A 17023-nucleotide genomic window follows, 5' to 3' on the forward strand; every position below is an offset into this window, starting at 1 on the left:
ATGTTATCTACGCCTAGGGAGTAGAAATTGCGGATCCTTGTCTTCTTCCATAAGAGGGTATCTACTAGTGTGGGAACTAAAGTGTCACCACACTAATGTGAGGTACAAAACTCTCAATGGACTTCACTTCCCCTTCTACAGCAAACCTAGTTGTCCCTGCTTTTTGTCTAAACATGTAAACTTCTACGTAAAGATTTCCAAAAGAAAGAGTCATCGAGCCATCCCGACAATTGATTTGGGCATTGGCGGTTGCCAAGTAAAGGACGCCCTAAGATGATGGGAATGGAATCATGAGCAACTTCGTGTCAAGAATAACAAAGTCGGCCGGATAGTAAAAATTCTGAACTTTAACGAGAATATTTTCAACTACACCCTCGGGATACTTAATAGAACGATCGGGCTAATTGCAAAGTCATTTTGGTTGGTTGAAGTTTTGTTAGACCTAGTTGTTTATATAAATAAAAAGGGAGTAAGTTAACACTTCGCCCCGTGTCTAATAAAGCAGTTGTTATGAAGGTATCACCTAAGGTGCATTGATCTGATGGGATCTACCGTGGTCCTTGTACTTAACAATTCCGTTATGTTCGGATAAAGAGGGATATTGTTCAATTAAGAATGCTTCGTGGGGTATGTTGGTTTTCCTCTTCTTGGTGCACAACTCTTTTAGAAACTTAGCGTGTCCAGGTAGACTTTTTATAGCTTCTAGAAAATGTAGGTTTATAGTCAAATTTTTAAACACTTCCCTAATCTCATCAAAATTCTCGTCCTTTTTAAACACAACTAGTCTTTGGGGATATGGTGCTTTATCGCTATTTTTAATGTGAAGGGATAAAAGTATTATTAGTCTTTGCTTTATCTCTATCCGTTTTCCATCTAGGTATCCATATTGGAACCTCTACAGGTGTAGGGTCTTCACTTTCTATTATTGGGTCTTATAATGTTTGCCCTTTTGGTTGTGGTTTAACCGGTACTTCTACGGTTGTAGGGTCTTGATTCTATTATAGTATTTGGTATGGTATCATTTTTAGTTCATGGGTAATCTTTAGGCATAGTCACTTGGTTATCAACTACTCGCCTCGAACGGCGGTAGTGAATGTCCCAGAGTCCCCTTGGTTTATATTACCATTACAATGAATACTTTTTATTTCGGGCGGTGTTTGTTGACTTAGGATTAGGTAATCGCTGACCGAAACACGCCTTTGGTTTGGTTATTATTTTGGTTAGAAGACATGTCAATAACCTTTTTGGCACAAAGATCGCATCATTTGCATCGTTTGTTTCATCATATTAGAGTTTTGATCATGCCGATCTTTCATCAAGTTGGAGTTTTGTTGCATAATTTGATTTTGTTTCTCCAACAAGGTCACTACTACTTTGTCCGTAGATGGTTGTATTGGAATTAAAGCTTGTTGGCGTTCATGTCTTGATGTTGATAGTTCGGGTAATGGGTACTAAACCTCTATTCTGGTCACCTAAGTTCCCTTGTCCTTGATGTTGAGTTAACTGGTTGAAGTGTGGTGGTGTGGTGGTGTTTGTGCATAGACAAAGAGGACAATAGAAGTCGGAATGCTCAAGACTACAAATGCACATTACAACGAAAGTAGAGTTAATGTTCATGACCGGAGTGGGTTGTTGTTGAACGAGATGGCATCTACCTTTTAGTGAGGGCATCGATAAGAGTTTTAAGCTCGGGATCATGTTTAACCTCAAGAGAGTTAAGGAGAGGGGAGGGAGGAATCGTTACCTCCCCAATTGTTGTTCTTCTTAGATTGATCTTCTAAGAATTTATAAACCTCCAAGGCTCCTTTACTAAGAAAACTACCCCAGTCATGATATCTAGAACCTCCTTATAATAATGTGAAAGCCCCCTTGAAGAAAGCACGAACAAAGCGTGTCTTTCGCTAGATTATGATGACGGGCATTCAACGAGAAGATCGATTGAAACGATTCCGTGCCTCCGAAAAGGATTCATGAGGATTCGGGTGAAGAAATGAATCTTGTGAAGCATTTCATCTGTCTTTAGTGGTGGGTAAAATTTTTCCATGAACAATTGAACAAGTTGAGCCCATGAGTCCACGAGTTTGGCGTTTGGGCGATTAACCACAGACCGCCTTTGTCGGCTAGGGTGAAAGGAAACACCCTAAGTTTAACTTGATGCGGACTTACGCTAGGATGATGGAATGTAGTGATAACTTGGTCTATCCTACGCATGTGCTGGTAAGGCTTCTCGTGGTCTAAACCATGAAAAACCGGTAACAATTAAGTTAAATATATTAGGGGAGATTCGAAAATCCCCCACTAGGTCTGCAAGAACGATGCACAACTTAGGGCCATCGTTTAGGGCTTTATAAAAATCAGAGAGAGGAGTCTCTTGCTCTTTAGCCATTGATGCAAGTGTAGTGTGTGAAATTCTAGATAGGCGTGTTGTATTTATTTCTACGAAAAACAAGCCTGATTATACTAGAATTAAAACTCCTCTGACATAAGAGGCGAGGAGTGGAAGAAGGAGTACCTGAATGCCTCCTTGCTACGCGTTTGAATAGCGTCTTGTATACGCAATCTCAGTATATTTAACAAGTTAGAAACACTGAATAACTTGAAGAAATAGAAATTTGAACTAACCCGTGAAAATTGGGCTGTTCACGCTGAAAATTTTCCTTCGAGGGCTGGTGCGCTTCACTTGGCGCAGCTTTCGGTCAAATTCGAAGTTCGGTGTTTGGCTGGGTGGTCGCTCAACTTCCAGTGTTTTGAGCACAGGTGCGCTTGCTTAGAAGCGGCTGGTCGCTTCAAGGTTTTCGAATGTCCAGTGTTTTTGGGGGCGGTCGGGTTTCGGTTTGGGAGCCGGGTCGCTGGCCGTGTTTTCGAATGTCCAGTGTTTTGGGCACGGTCGCGCTCGGTTTGGGCGCGGGTTGCGCTTCAGGCTTTTCGAGTTTTAAACCTTTATTCGTACTCCAAAATATTTGAAATTTTTACAGTAATTTTCTAAGACATCTATCAAGTAGCCTGTAAAATTTCAGATCAATCGGAGCTATGAAAGTCCCTCTACTTCCCTGCAAAGTTTGCGAAACAGTTTTCGGACACAATACAAACAATCGAATGGTTAACCCATCAAAACAAAGCCAAAAATTGCCAAATATTTACTGGAGACTCCTGACAGATCCTACTTGTTCCTGTAAAAAATTTAGAGCAATTAGAGTTCTACAACCTCTCCTTATTGGCTGGTGTTCCAGATATTAAGTGTTTGCAACACTGCAGAAACACACTGGAAACACTCTACTATTTAGGAGGTCAAAACAAATCAAAAACTCGTAAAATTTTTACTACAAACTCCTGACTTAGGATAGATACTCCTGTAAAAATTATAGAATTTTTAGAAGTCCCTAAGTAACCTTACTCGTCTGTTTTTCAAGAACATACAGTGTGAAAAATGAAATGCAACACTGTAAAGATCGTATTTTTTTCACAAGGTAAACCAACTTTGAAAAATCTGAAAATATTCCAGTAAATCAACAACACATTAAATATTATGTCTGAAAATTTTCAGAATTTTCGAAAATTTAGAAATACCTTCACCGCAGTGTTTTTCTCTGTGAATCCACAGCCCCTATGCCTGAAACAGTGAACAGTTCTGAAAATTCAAGAAATAAGAATGAAAAATTAAAAGGGTGGGTGGGTAGAGAATGGGGGATCGCCCCTTGGATTCAAGCAATTGAATTCTTGTCTAGAACGAGATTAAGATGGCAGCGGCGCCATTTGATAACCGTAAAAATAATAGAATCCTAAATATTAATGTTAACAACACTAATACGTAATCATACCGTTCTTACATTTAAATCAATTCTTCTTACTCTCAAAACATAATCATGCAATATAATGAGTAAGGATTCGTTCCACTCTTAACTCTCTAAACTTAAATCGAATTCAATTAATCAAACCCAAAAGAAACAATGGTGAGAGTAATGATTAGATGTGAAATTTCTATACTACCATTCCCAACACAAGAACAATAATAACAATAAGACATAATTAAATTAAACTGAAATTAAAACTAATTTAGAACTAAGATTGTGAATAACTAATTATGAATTTAAGACAACTAAATCTAAATAAGAATTTAAGCAATAATCTAAATTGAAATGAAGAACTAATACTTTATACTAAAAACTAAACTATGATTCTAAACTAACTAATTGAATGAATGTAAAAAAAAAAACTAGATCTAGATCTAAAAACTAATCTAGATCTATCTTTTTCTAACCCTAAACTCCATTAACATTAGCTTCCTAACCTAACTCCTATTAACAAAGAGTCAAGCTTTTGTTTTTATACTTTCAGATCCAAAAATCGTGCATGGGCTTGGAGCCATGTTTTGGGCTGGAAAATCGGGCCCAAAACCCAATTTCTTTAGTCTAAAATAGGCTCTTCAGCTGCAGTTGGCTTCGACAGATGTTTCGTCCACTTCTACTTCTCTGATTGGGCCAAGGCTTGGACCATTGGAAAGCTCTTTCTGAGCCGGTCATTTTGACATAAGATACTCCCAATTCCGAGGTCTGAGTCCAAAGATACGGCCTTCAAAAGTTCTAATCGACTTGTGTAATGTTGTTTACGCCCGTGTTGACTTTTTCAGTTTTGACCGGGCTTTACAAAGGCTTTGTCTCTCCTTAAATCTTGGCCTTTATTCATAGAACTCCTTAGCAACCGACCTTTGCTCCTTTATCTCGCTAAAGTGGCACATTTACGCACATAATAGACTTTGAAGCACGAAATGCATAAAAACACGTAATCAGTATTAACTCTTAATTATTACTCACATAATTGGTCTAAAAGTATGATTGTTAAGGGGTTAAAACTACAGTTTTGGGCTCTTATCACATGCCACCCTGGAGGTTTCTGTTTCAGATGAGTCTGAGAGGCATGAGCGTCGTCGTTAAAGGATGGATCCCTTCTTCATCTCAGCCCCCATCTTCATCCCAGGCCCAATCTCCATCTCAGGGTCCATCTTCATCACGTGGCTAGGTGTTTCGAAAAATTTGTTGTTTTGACGTTATTTAGTTGTTTTTATTATTTTTATTTAGTTCGGATGTTAATTTTGAATTTCCGTAGTTAAATTTGAATTTGGTAGTTAAATGTTGTTTGAATTTCAATTTTAATATAATGTGGTTCTTTTCAAATTGTGCGTTGTTTTTATTGTTAATCCCACCTTCCTGAATTGTTTTGGGGTGGTATTATTTATTCTAGCATGATTTGTTATATGATCCTCCATTTTAGAATTTGTTTTGGAGTGAGGGTTAAGAATATTGCCGATATTGGCATGCCTATGATTAGATGTAGTGGTAGGATAAAATCTATAAGAGTTTAGAAGTTACTATTCTAAATTCAATCTAAAAGATATTAGGTTTGTTTTAGATTCAAGTATATGGGTTGTTTCCATTTTAGATTTAGGAAATTTTTTGTTTCCGGCAATTGCCTTAAAGCTTTTTGGCAACTTCCCGATTCGTTTTGGAAGCTCATAACCTATATAAACTTCTTTCATTCTTCACTCACAACCCACACTACATCCCACTTTCATCTCTCACCTTTCACTCCCACGTTTTCCTTCTTTTTCCTTCTCACTTCCGTGATTTCAACCTCGAGAGAGCGCGCTTGCCCTAGGCCTTGTCGATCAAAATTTTATCGAGGCGACCAGCCCAAAACACTAGAATTCCAATTTTCATCCTGAGCGCAACCCATACCCTACCAAGACAAAAAGTGAGTGCGACCCACGCTGAAGTGCCTGGAACTCAAAATTCACCAAGGCGCACATCACGCCCTACCCAGGCATAGGTTGAGCGCACCACGCCGTGGTGGGGCAATAAAAATTCTAATTTTTTATGGGTTGTTCCAAGATCGTTTGTAGCTATTCCATCGAGTAGTTTGGTGATGACATCCCCTCGTATCATACCGGAACAGTCTTTTGAAGACTTGTTCCAAAGTGACACCTATGGTGCGTGGTTTCACGAAGTGATCATTCTAGTAGGCTGGGAGCCACTATTGGTAAGTCCTGATAAACTTTATTCTCCCGCACTTACATCTTATTTTTATGATAATTGTAAGTTCTTTGATAGACCAGATGGAGAACAAGTGTTCTCCATCACCATCGGGGATGAACCGATGGAAATTTCCAGGTTCTTGCTAGCCTTTGTGCTTGGACTTGTTATGCCCACTGAAATACAATACTCATGGGCCTATTTGGTAGATAATATGTACATGTATAACTATGAGGATTTGCATGAGCATTACGGGGCAGGAATCTTTAGGATAGAGGACCAAGGGGATTATAATGTCGCCCTTGGTAGCCTGTCTATGAATGTGGGCACTGTTATGTTTTGGATCATGCTAAACATTAGAAGGGAATATCGTTATTCTTCTGTGAATGATGAAACTTGTGATATTTTCCTTGCTTTAGCTGGGGGACGTACACTCTATGATATTCCCCAGACCCTAATGTCTAGTTTTGCCCAAGCCCATAGCAAGAGGTATAAGTACCTTCTTATGCATGTTTTAATTTGTCGTATTATGCTATGTTTCTTCCCTATTTTTTGTGCCCGTTTTACAGATTGGGTTAGGGTCGACATTGTGAGACCCACCAATTGTATTATTTGATCGTTCCGTGCAATGACTTGGAAAGGGTGGAGGATACAACCTTATCAGGTTGCATGTTACACCCCATCCGACCAAGTGGCGCTTGATAGGTTAGCTATAGTAGACGATAAGTGGCGTGAAGCCTGGCAAATTACCATGGCGTGGCAGGATGCGAAGGAACCTCATTTCTTTATTGAAAATGAGGAGGATGAGGCTTAAACGGGAGTTAAGGTTAGTTTTTATTTCAGTTAGTGTCTGCTTATGTCCCAAGCAATTTGATTCTTGTTAACCCCATAATGGGTGGAACTCATATCAAGTTGTGTCAGTTTTTATTTTCTATATTAGTATGTTTTAACCTTGTTTTGCAGATGTTCTAGAATTTCACGTATTTCCATGATATTTCTCTACCCTTTTTATTTAATTACTTTGAGAACAAAGCATGTTTTTTTTTTGTTTGGGGGAAACACAAGTAATTAACATCTGTTAAGATATATATATATATATATATATATATATATATATATATATATATATATATATATATATATATATATATATATATATATGTATAATATGCACTTGTTTTCTAGTTAAAAAAATCAAAAAATTTAAAAATATTAATAAAAAGTTTATGTTGTACACTTTGGAATATTGGTTTGTTTTCCTTCTCTAGGCCCTTGATAATCTAGAAATCTCACATAGCTTTTGCATTAGAATAGTTTTTAGAAACTTTTGTTAATATGTAGGTAATAATCCTTGCATCTATCTATAAATATGTTACATGAGTATCTATGATTGTTGGTAGTAAGTTTCTGAAATCTAGGTTAGAGTACTTATTCTACAAATCCTGTGAGAATATAGCCTAAAACCTTATATGAATGAAACATTTGAGAAATGACACAAGGGAGAAGTAAAATCTGGATAGAGAAATCACACGTCCACTTTGCTTGATCACTATACCATATCCTAAGTGAGAATTTAGGTCCTCTTTGGATCGATATAGCAAGAAATTCAAACCTATGAATTATTTTCCACTAGTCGCCCCTCTGAGCCTTTCTTTAGCCTTTCATAAACCGCAAATCTTTTACCCTGTTACAAAACAAACAAACAAAAAAAAAAAAATCAACCTACCCATTCTTTGAATGAGTCTGAGAATAGAGATGAATAATAGAAAAGAGAAAGACCTTTGAAATCAAGAATTTGTTAGTCGCTTCAAATAAGAAAATAAAGTTTACATCCAAATAAAAAAAATAAAAAATAAAAAAATAAAGAGTTAGAACTCCAAAAATAAAATCAAAGGAGTCAAAAGCCAAAGAAAAAGAAAAATCTGGCTAAGGATGGAAATAAAGTGTAGAAGCAAAAGTAAAGAACAAGGTTTTCTCTAGTTACATAATATGAAGACTCTATTATGTCAGACTTGTCCTTTTTGAATATCCATTTCATTCCTTCTTAAACCATCTCCTAATCCCCGCAACACCTAATAAAGACCTCTAGCTCAATTAGGAATAGGTTAGTGTGATAGTAAGTGGAAGATGTGTTTGATCGACTCTCCGACTTCCTTGTGTGTCATTGAGATTGTAAGGTAAAGTGTGCCCACCGCATTATTGGAGTAGCTTAAACTTGAGCGGAAAAATCATAGTGGTTTTTGTCTTGACATTTATGTGAAGACCTACTTAAGGACGCTATTCCGAGTTTTCATGAAACGGACCTGCTAGTGCATTTCATAGTATTACTCATTGTATATATATTTATTTGTAAATGATTGATTATTATGCATATATTAGCTTAGGTTTCGACTTGATTATTCTTTATTCATTGCTAGTGAGATATATAGATAATTGGGAACATAAATAAGGAAACAATAGTTTTATTTCTTAGTCGTTGTAGTATAGATGAAGTTTGTGAGTACCTTCATTGGAAAACTCTCATGAGGCTATAACTCGTCCACTAGGGAATTCCTAGTGGTTTAAGGCCTTGTTGCATATGGTCAATGCAATCGCACTTAGCGAAACGAGATTAGTTAGAACTCTATTTTTTGTCACTTATGCTAATTTCTCATATTTGCTTGAGGACAAGCAAAATGCTATTTGGGGGTGGTTTGATAAGAGTCCAAAACTGTAGTTTTAACCCTTTAACAATAATACTTTTAGACCAATTATATGAGTAACAAATAAGAGTTAATGCTGATTACGTGCTTTTTATGTATTTCAGGCATTGAAATCAATTATGTGCAGAAATGTGCCACTTTGGCGAGATAAAGGAGCAAGGGTTGGTTGCTAAGAAGTTCTGTGATTAAAGGCCATGATTCAAGGAGAAAAAGCCCTTGTAAAGCCCGGTCAAAAGCTGAAAAGTCAAAGTCAACCTTGGGAAAAAAACAAAGACAAAAGTCAGTAGAACTTCCGAAGACCGTATCTTTGGACTCAGGCCTCGGAATCAGGTTTACCTTATGTCAAAACGACCGGCTCGGAAAGAGCTTTCCAATGGTCCAAACCTTGACCCAATCAGAAAAGCAGAAGTGGATGAAAAGTCTGCTGAATTCAGATCTAGCTGAAAAGAGCCCTATGGACTGAAGAGATTGGGTTTTGGGCTCAATTTTCCGGCCCAAAACATGGCTCCTCAGCCTATGCACGAAAATGTGGATCTAGTCTCCTCCATTTCCACACATAAGACTAAACTCTGAAGATATACTTAGGTTAGGTAGCAAGTAGCCATTAGAGATAATTCTAGATCTAGTTTTGAAGTTTTATTCCATTAATTAGTTTTCAATTATTGTTTTAGATCTAGTTTTACCTTTCAATTAATTAGTGTTAGAACAAGTAGATTATTATTTTAGAATCAAAATTAGTTCATAATAAAGTATTCATTTTCATTTCGATTTAGTTTATTGATTAAAGTCTTATTTAGTTTTAGTATTGTTAAATTCATAAATTAGTTGCCTTTATTTCATAATTAGTTAATCATAATCTAGTTTAATTATTAAATTCATTAGAATTAATTTCGGTCTTAGTTGTTAATCATTTCATAGTTATTAGTTTAGTTTTGAATTATTTATTAGAATCTTTATATTATTAAAGTTAGAATCTTTATATGATGTCTTATTTGAATTCCATGAGAAATGATAGTTTTATGAATCAAGGCTAAACCTCCATTAGAGGGGTTTGATGAAGTCTTGATGAAAACTTGATTGTGTAGTGTAGAATCATTGTAAGAGTTTGTTCCACTCTAGAAGGTAGTTGATTCGCCATGAGAATTGGTAGAACTTCCTCACATGCTAGTCATTAGTTGGTAGAGATTGCTATGAATGATTAGGGATTATAACAACCAATTCTTATCGTAAGAATGTAAGAATTTGATTACAACAATCTATGCTAGTTTATTAAGTTGGATTCAATCCCCCCCCCTAATTCTTTATCTAGATTCAAACCTTAGTATTTTTCGTCATTTTGTTATTCGTATCTTGTAGTTGAATTCACATCGTAGTATAATTCCCACCATTACTCTCACTAACTTTGCCTAGGATTGATAATATTATAAAACATTGAATGGTAAAGAACTAAGAGTGGAACGAATCTTTTACTCCACTCCATTTCGATAAATCTAAGAGTAGAGAAATCTTTGATAAATATAGCCTTTGTATAGTTTTAGTTTTACTTGCGTTTCAATTTCATCATTTATTCGTGGGTAGAACAATATCATTTTTTTACGTTTATCAAGGAGTCCAATGAAATATACAAAGATATATATACGAATCCAAGGTTAGACGGAACAGTTATATATTTAGATAAGATTGGACGTGCTACCTTTGTGTTGGGGTCGAGATCCCAACACTCTTTTCAGTAAAGGCCTTCATGTTGTTTGTCTTGCACAACTCACTCTAGGCTCAAATTTAACACCACTTATATAGTTCTTCTACATATATAGTTCAGGGCATCTAAATCTTGGAAGAAGAGATTAAATGCATCTGCCTTTTCTTATTATGAGAAATAAGATCAACTTTGATTTGTTCATAAACTTTATGTTGAAATTGGCTGGACGTCAAAGAGTAGGATTTAACATGTCCAAAGTTTACGTGTCGTCTCAATAAGCTTTTAGCCTGACTCTATAATCAATTAATTTCTACACTACTAATTTTATTTTCCTCCTTCACATTATATTGACTATTTTCTCTTCTGTTTCGATCAATAATATTCGTCTTAACCCTTAGTTGAACTCACTATTGTACGTTTTACCCAATGTAGTTAGGGTATGTGACCAAAATGTATGGTGATTGTGTTGCCATTACTGATTGCTTTCTCTACTGTAAGAAGGACTGCATTTTTAGTCCACGTAGTACTAATAACCTTATTACTTTACTGATTGCTAACGTAATACTTATTGTGGCATGTTGTTGAACTAAATTAAATACATTAGAATTTGAGAAAGTGTGTGACCATTCTTCTCAAAAATAAGTTTAGAGGTTTCCATATTGCCTTGACATAGCATGGGTAGTTTATAAGGTGACCATGCACACATTGGTTATTGACTAGACGTGCACACTAAATAAGTTTCATATGACTAGACTTATGTGAAGCTTTAATTCAATCTTTATGTTGAATATACACTTATGATTAGAACTTAATATCAATGCACGTGTCTTCTTTGCTTTGTGACACAATTTCAAGAAGTACTATCACTATTGAATCAGAAAAAGTTTTCACTTGCATTACCTTAAATCTATATCTGAGCTTTAATTTTCAATTTGGTTTATTTCTGATTTTGTTCTTTATTTCTTTAAAGGTGTTGAAAAATCTAGACACCAATGGTAATATCATATCCCTGTCTCAGTTACAAGATATATACAACAAGGTTATATAATTTTAACAAGGTTACCTAACGATCCCAAGTTAGACTGGGCTATGACCTTTGAGGATTTCGCTAAGCTAGCTAACAGATCAAGTAGCGGCAACATAGCCAGCACTGTCGACATTCACAACTAAGGTAACAATTTATCCTTATAAGGCGCAAGTTGGATTTTACATATCTAGACATGTCTTCATTTTAACTAATTAATTATCTAATTAGGTCCTATTATTATCATTTTGTATCATTTTTTAATCACTTCCTTTTGTCTTAGAATTTTTTTTCTTTGTACTCTCTGTCCAAGCCATCACGAGACGTCTAACTAAAATAGATGAATAACAAGACTCTTATGAGTTATGAGGAAGTACTCAGCCAAGGTGTACTTCTTTGACTTGAATGGGTTGCACAAGATTGTTGTTTTTTTGCTGAAGAATCAGTTTAAAAAATAAAAAAAATAATAAAAAAAATAAAAAAAAAATGGTGATGATGGGATGCTTATGCTCAAAAACTTTGTTTAATTCCTGTCTGAATTTCCAATATATTTCACTTAACAATCTAACTTTGGGGGTTTAGACCACTAAGTGATATTATCTTTATCTATCATGAATATTAGATTGCACTAGGTGATCTTTGCTCTAAAATTAACCCATCACACCGATCATCCGCTTTTGATATTCGAGAAAGCACCATTAAAGAATTTCAGTTAACTCAAATGTGTCTATTCTTTGATTAGAATGACCATATAACTATTTGTTTACTATAGTTAATTAAATATCAAGTTTTACCATGCACATAGCTAAAAAATAGCTAAAAATAGAAGTTCCATAAAAAAAAAAAAAAAAAAAAAAAACTTGTAGGTGAAGGCCTTTTCTTAAAAGAGAATACCCTTTTGTATGCATTAATTCATCGCAAAGCATGTTCATGTGATAAGTCAATTCTTCCAATTTAAAATTGTGTACATGTTTTTTTTCCTAGATTTGGAGGGGCATACAAAAATTATTAAAGAACTATGTCATTTGCAATGATGCATATGACTCAAATGTGACCTATCATGCTCAGCCCAAGGTATTGTTCTAACTAAGATTTCACTCTACTTACTATAAACCTGAACGTATCTTTCGTGGTTCTTCTTAGTTCTTACATCCTTTAGACCAAGTTGATAAGTTCTCTACAAATAAGGGATGAGTAGAGCAAAAAGAGTCGTGAAACTTATATATTGAATATGAAAAAGATTTATTGGGTGTGTGCTACGAACAAAAACCCACCCCACTGCTTATTATTTGGTGTAGCATAACGCTTAGAAAAGTTTCCTGGAATGCTTATTATTTATGGCTAGGCCGACATTGAAATATTTTGGTTGTGCATGTGGTCTACCTCAAATGTTTTAACCAACATAAATTATGCTTGGGTTTTGGCATTCAAATGTTTATGTTACCTTCACTACCTTACAATTTATTGGTTTTGTTGTTCTTCGTTCGTTTTTTTATGAGTTGATGATATATGATAGGAGGGGTTTTTGAGTAGAGGGTAAGGGATTGTTGTACAAACCCCAAATTTCTTTTCTCTAGCATAAGGGAAGGTTCTGTTGTTATTAGGATGACAAGCAGGTTATCTAGACTAAATCATTGCGCCAACTTGATTTCGTGCGCGTGTGTGCAAGTAGTTGTCGGCTAAAATTGTTGATTAAGTTGTAACATATCATGCATCAACATTGAGCTTTACATGAATAGTTTGGAACTTTAGATTGAGAATTTTTTCTATTTGTGGTTAAAGGAACTTCCAGGTTGCATTGCCAAATTGTTGGGCAGACTGTCACTACATATCACCATGAAGAAGTGCTTAAGGATAGGATCAGTCCATCATTGGTAGGAAGTGAATAATTTTAAGAAGTTTCTCTATGTCATCTTCTGTGCTCCACCGTCGCGAGCTGCAGACTTCTAGGGTGATGTTTGGTACTGCTGAGAATGTATTTTGTATAGTTATTTATGTAAAAAAATTCTTAAATTAATGAATTCATCTTAAATGTTACAAGAAGTCACATTGGTTCTAGCAACACAGTTTGATATGTAACTTACACCGTTGAGGTGTTAAGATTATTGAATGTTGTAATTTCTTATGATTCAATTAAAAATGCTCTATTAAAAGGCAAATTGTAACCTAGGCACACTGTTGATGATTTCAATGTTATGTTTTTTGGGGTGTGACTTTTCTATTTCTTTTTTAGGAGAGGAGCTTGGTATGGAGATTGCTCTTCATCTGATCATGCATGCCTAATAGTGGTGTTCTCACCTGTAAGGATGCCATGTTCTTCTACAATTAGCAAGAAAATGAATTTCAATACATGTATGGGTTTGTGTGAACTACTATTTAAGTTCTTGTAACTATTTTTTTTACAATTTAAGAAGCTCATAAATTGTATTTAATTGAGGGGTTCATCAATATGAAGTATTTCGGTGCATTTAGTGTCTCGCATAACTCCTAGGTGTGAAGGCTACCCCTAAGATGACTTTCGATTATTGGATTGTATTTACACTTTTTGGTTTTCTATTGTTTCACAAGTTAATCGTCCTATAATATATTCTTTTAAATTATTAACTAATTTCTTCTTTTGATTATTGTTATTCTTTTGATCAATCTTTTGTAACTCTAATTTGATAACTTTTCTTTTCCACTATTTCTATTGCAGGATTTCACCATGAATGAGACTAATTCCAACTGTAGCAGGTGAGTTCCATGAATGAGAACTTAATTTGTTTGAACACAATGAGCCAAGTTGAGAGACCTTCACTTCTTTGAGAAATACACACGCACCTCTGCACGATGAGTTCATTGTGTTCACAATTTTCGGTTCATTTTGTGTGTTGCTAAAGACTTTTCGATTCTAATATGTATTGCTCGTGTTTGTAGAACATTGTTATGATTGGCTGCTATCTCTATATTTTCCTTCTTAAAACTTGACACTATTCAAACTAGTCTGACCCTCTGGAGATGTCCTCTTTTCAATACTTTTGAACCCCTGCCCCCCCTTCCTAAATTTCATGATTTGCTCTCACAATCATTTTAATTTTATGGTTTTGAATTGATTTTTAGTTTATTTCATTTTCGTTAACTCATAGTTTGGAATGTTGAATATTTTTTACTAGCTTAGTTAGCAAGAGTAGCGGTGACTTACTATGTCTTCATTTGGGGTTGAATTTGGATTCCATGCTCATTTTTTTGGGTGGTTTTCAAGTGCCTTACCAACTTAAATGGAGCCATGGGGTTGAGTAGAGTAGCGAACAAAAGCGGCTGTCATTATTGTGCGGGATGAGGACGGACACATTTTCCTCGTGTGTAAAGGAGCAGGCATGTAAGATTCTAAATACTCATACATGTGTATATTATACATTTATATGTTGAAGGACCTGGATTGAAGTTATGCTATGTGATAATGAGGACCATCCTACACTTTTTATAAAGACATTGATCTACTAACTCCAATATGCTTCAGCATTGTAGGGGTTTCATAGCCCCTAACCTTGCCTTTAGAAAAATGTCATTTGCTTCGACATAGGCCCTATTTTATATGAACCGGTGATCCCAGTTACTGTAGCATTAACTAGAATCTTTAAAATATAAATTTGTGTGCATGACCACTCATTTCAGTTATATGAAAATTTTAAATTCCGTTTTTGATGTTGTAAAGCCAAGTAGTAAGAGTTGGAATATGTCAGGAGAAAAGATTACTCAATAAATTCTCATTGATTTCTTTCAATGCAACTTTGTTTCCTTGGAATGTAACCATAAGGATATGCTTCTAAATTTTCATGGAGGTACTAAATATACGATCCATGGCTCCAATATCTCAGCATCATATTGGATCGGCCATCAAAAAGTGGAAGAATTTATGAGGAGGAAAGGAATAGGCATTTAACTGAATATGGAGAAGCTGGATTGCGTACATTGGCTCCCTCTTACAAGGAACTTGAAGAGTCTAAGTATCATGCTTGGAGTGATGAATTTCAAAAGGCAAAGACTACTTTAGGGTCTGAAAGGGAGCCTATACTTGAGCGAGCGTCAGGGAATTTATTAACTACAATTGATTAAAGCTATGCTATATGATTTCGAGTTAACATATATTTTTTCTACAATTTATCACTTAGATTGCAATGTTGAAGTGTTCCGTTGTGTATCTCTTGCGATCCATCTCTAAGATTAGGTTATCATTAAGTTGGCGTACTTGAGAGTTCATTTATATTTATCAAGGGCATGAGTCTGTTATAATGCGCACTTTCTTCATTCTATATCATGCCGGGGATAGTTCTTTCAGCGAGAATGTTGATATTCCTGAAACTTAACCAAGAAGTTGTTGTTTTCCCTGCAAGACCTATATATGCCTTATGATGGGATGGTGAGATGTTGTATTGTTAATGTTGCCTTATGCAGGAAATAGCCGTGAAGGGACCATCCAGCAGATTCTTGACATGGGCAGAGGGACTTAGGATAGGGATATTGTAGAGTGTGCTTTACGTGCAGCTTACAACAACCCAAAGAGAGCTATTGAGTATTTATATTCTGGGATCCCTGAACAAGCAGACGTCCCACCTGTAATCCGGCCTCCTGCAACTGGGCAAACTGTTAGAATAGTTGTATGATCACAAAGAACTAAAGTAGAACGGAAGGAACAAAGAGCAATGAAGAAACAAGGACAAAGATGAATCGGAAATAACCAAGGCGCGGATTAGTCAGTTCTTAAGGAAAGATTTCGCCCCTTCCAATGGTGCGTAAAGGCAACATGGCGTCTTCCTCACAGGATTCAATGGTTAACAAGAGCCCGACTTTGCACTAGAAACGCACTACCCTCTAGAATTACGGAAGAAGAGAAGAAGAAAAGGATCGGGTTTGAGTTTTTGTTTCTCCGAGTTGAGTTTCGATCAAGTCTCTTTTTCTATGGACTCACGGTCCTATTTATAGAGGTTAGGAGAAAGAGAGACCAACTCCTAATAGAACACTCAAACTTTGCTCAAGAAAAAGGCAAAACAAGTTTTAGGCTATTGGTCAAACCACTACCCACACAACAAGAAGCCCAAGCCCAGCCCGAACCCTACCCGATGTGGTGGATAACCAATGTGGGACTATCGCTATGCACTAAAGTGGCGAGAATACCATTTGTTCATCTCCTCCACTTTGCACACACACACTAGTATTTAGAAATACACAAGAGATTCCAACAATCCCCCACTATTTCAAAATACTAATAGTCCCCACTATTTTGGAATAGGATATTACAAAAGAAATGGGTTAACGAAATGCCGAGAGAGAATCGAAAAACAATGCATAAGATATCGGGTGCTTTACGGGCTTGAACGGTCATAGGGTAACATGTCTTATAATACATTGAAAGTGGTGGATTAAAAATCTTTGAACCAACATTCCCCTTGTAGTAAAATAGAGGACATGCACCCACATTGCTCTTTCATTATTTGCTCTCATTGTTACGCTTTTTGGCCTTTTATTTGTTATGTGAATGCTCTAGAGTACTTGCCTGAATACTCATAAGAACCGATAGTTCTACATTCACGAG

At 35.9% G+C, this 17023-nt stretch overlaps 1 pseudogene; it reads left to right on the forward strand.

Annotated features, from left to right (window-relative positions):
• The window catches only part of LOC147491629 (beta-galactosidase-like), a 31445-nt pseudogene extending 15899 nt beyond the window's left edge, over positions 1 to 15546 (forward strand).
• Positions 15547 to 17023: the final 1477 nt, after the last annotated feature.

The sequence above is a fragment of the Coptis chinensis genome, chromosome 6 (genome assembly GCF_015680905.1).
Source record: "Coptis chinensis isolate HL-2020 chromosome 6, ASM1568090v1, whole genome shotgun sequence".
NCBI lineage: Eukaryota > Viridiplantae > Streptophyta > Magnoliopsida > Ranunculales > Ranunculaceae > Coptis > Coptis chinensis.